General features: G+C 57.1%; 1 non-coding gene across 1 annotated transcript; it reads right to left on the bottom strand.

Moving 5' to 3' along the window:
* Positions 1-1,647: 1,647 nt before the first annotated feature.
* TRNAS-GCU (transfer RNA serine (anticodon GCU)) lies at positions 1,648-1,729 on the bottom strand. Its single transcript has one exon. It is a non-coding gene; the product is annotated as a tRNA-Ser (tRNA).
* Positions 1,730-2,956: the final 1,227 nt, after the last annotated feature.

Genomic DNA, 2,956 nt, shown 5'->3' with positions numbered 1-2,956 from the left:
TCCTGGGTTCAGCAGCCACTGAAGAGAAAGGGATCCTTCTGGGCTGTCCAAACCACCAAGCTCATCTGTCGATGAGAAAGAGTTCTGCTCTTCTTCTCTTCCCTGAGGCTGGCCGGGTGAGATTGAGGTGCCCGTGAAGAAGCTGACCCCTCCGCAGCAGGCAGCCCCTTTCTCATCTCCCCCAGGCTCTGCCTCTGGATTCAGAGGCTGGCAGTGGCCCCCTTTGCCTGGCTCACAGGCCTTAGGGATACGCGAGGCTGGCGGCGGGGTGGGGTCAGCAGCATTCTGAGCTCTGAGCCCCTTGGCCAAACCCCAGTCTCTTCTTCTCGTATCATGTTTGCATGCTGACGCGTGCGGGCACGCTGCTCACAGGTGCTGGTCAGCAGGAGCCACGAGGCATCCTTGGAAGTGCAAACCTACTGGGAAGGGCACCCAGAGGAGAGCAGGGTGGGGAGAGCAAGAAGCCCACGGTCGTGGGGAAGAGATATCCGAAGGAAATTGGGAGAGGGAGGCAGGTGGCCAGGGAGGCAGAAGTGCAAATGTGTGTAAGGGAGGGGAGGTCATGTGGGCAGGAAGAGGCTCCAGCCAGCTCTGTGCCTTTCACAACCACGCTGGATCGTCCCTGTTCCTCCGACCCCTGCCAAGTCGCTCCTGACCACCTGGGACAGCACATCCCTTGGTGGCATGGCTGGCTGCCTGCACACGGGTCTTCCCTGCAGATCCCTGCTTTGTCACAGAACCGGTTAAGGGCTTGGCGGGTCTGAAATAGGAGGGGAGGCTGCGAGAGCTGGGATTCTTCCCACACCTGACGGAAGGGAATGAAGAGGGAGCCAGACTCTTCTCACTAGTACCAACTGGCAGCGCAAGAGTCAATGGGCACAAATTAAAACACGTGAAATTCCATCGCAAGGCAGGAAACCACTTTCTTACCGTGAGGGTGGTCAAACAGTGGACCAGGTTGCCCAGAGAGGTTGTGGAGTCTCCATCCTTGGAGATACTCAAAACCCACCCCGACTATGTCCCAAGCAACCAGCTCAAGTTGACGTTGCTGGAGCAGTTGGCTTGGACTAAAGGATCTCAGGAGGTCCCTTGCAACCCCAACGATTCTGAGAGTCTGTGAACGGATAAGAGCAATGTCTCCCATAGCAAAATACCTTACCTGAAATGTTCTGTGACTGGAAGTGCTTGACGCCTATTTTGTTTTTCGTTCCCATGGCTGGTTGAGCCTTACCGAAGGCAAGGTAAACAACATCCACCGCTCTTCCCTTCCCCACCAAGCTAGTCACCTCACTGTAGAAGGCTACCAGCTTGGTTAAGCGTGACTTCTCCTTTGTAAATCCATGCTTGCTACTCCCAACCACCTTCCTGTGCTACCTATGTTTGGAAACTACTTCCAAGATGTTTTGCTCTATCGTCTTCCCAGGGACTGCGGAGAGGCTGACCATCCTGTGAGTTCCCTGGATCTTCGTCCTCTCCCTTCTTGTTCCTCTTGCCTATGTGGAGACAGAAGAGGTTGAGGTGTGTCCTGAGCCACTTCAAACCCTTGCAAGTTTCTTTGCAGGCCACTCTCATCTCAAAACAAAGGCTTACTTGGGGGCACACATCGAGCTGCTCACACTCAGAAACTCTGACCATTGTTGGGCTGACCGACGAGGATGGGATTCGAACCCATGCGTGCAGAGCACAATGGATTAGCAGTCCATCGCCTTCACCACTCGGCCACCTCGTCAGCATGCTGCTGCCGATCCTGCCACTGCTGCCGCTGCTCCTGCTGCTGCTTCTCCTCCTGCTCCTGCTCCTGCTCCTGCTCCTACTCCTGCCGCTGCCGCTGCCACTGCTCCTGATCTTGCTGTTCCTGCTCCTGCTCCTGCTCCTGACACCTACACCTTTTTAACCTGCTTCTTGACATGGCAGAGAAGGAGCCAGCCTCCAGCTTTTGCCTTTTGGGACTGGTCCACTCTCCCGACAGCTGGGCTCAGCTCCAGGGACCTTTCGGAAATAGGTCTCAGCATTCACAGCAGAAAATGACTGACCGGCGGAGCCCCACGCTCCTTCCCGGGAAGGAACACGGGAGAGTGACCCCGGAGCGGCTCAGCGCCTCCAAAGGACTCGAGCCTGGCTTTGAGATTGATTTGTCACCAGCCACGTTCCCCTCGCACTCTGGAAGGATACCACCAGCTCATACGGACAGGAGTCATTCACGCTCGACTGGTGGACTTTTCACCAGGACAGAGCATGTGCCGTCAGGCTTGGCTGTGGTGCCTCTGTGCTGTTCCCCCTGGCGCTCACCCAGGATCTCGTCACAGGCTGCTTCTCTCCCAGCACAGCTAACAGTCAGGAACGAAGAGGGAGCTGAGGGGCACCGGCCCCACTGCACACAACTCCTCTTCTTACCTGCCAGAGCTCCGGTGCTGCAGAGAGTTGAAACCACTGCACTGGTCCCCTGAGCCCAAGCCTCTCTGTGCCTTGAAGGTCAGACCTTGAGCTGGGGGAAACGGTGCAGAGGCCAGGCTTGCTGCCCCTGGTGGATAACAGAAAGGTGGGTAGGGGGTTGCGCACCGTGGGATGGACACCGATGGCAGGGCCCTGCGATCCTCTCTTTCTGCTCCGCCCGGTTAATTCCTGTCCTGGACAAAAGGGAGCAGTGCACAGCCCTGGGGGGCTGGGACCAGAACCACTTGCACCCTGGTCGCTCCGAGTAGTTTCCCCAGCCCGAGCCCGCCCCATGGGCCTGTAATGGCAGAGATATGTGGACAAGGAGGACCGTCAGATTCAACATTGCCGCCGGGGCAGGAGCCCACAGCAGGAGGGGGGACTGGCCTGGGAAACACAGTGCTCTGCCGACCTCCTTCCCCAGACTGATGGCACTCCCTGTTGTGGATGTGAAAAATTCCTGGGATTCGCTTTCTGAGTTCTTAACAAAGACGTTCCTGACAAAGTAGCCAGCGCCACCATT

Source organism: Haliaeetus albicilla, chromosome 12 (assembly GCF_947461875.1).
Source record: "Haliaeetus albicilla chromosome 12, bHalAlb1.1, whole genome shotgun sequence".
Taxonomy (NCBI): Eukaryota; Metazoa; Chordata; class Aves; order Accipitriformes; family Accipitridae; genus Haliaeetus; species Haliaeetus albicilla.
Note: the sequence above shows the minus strand (reverse complement) of the source record. Positions and strands in the feature narration are given on the sequence as shown.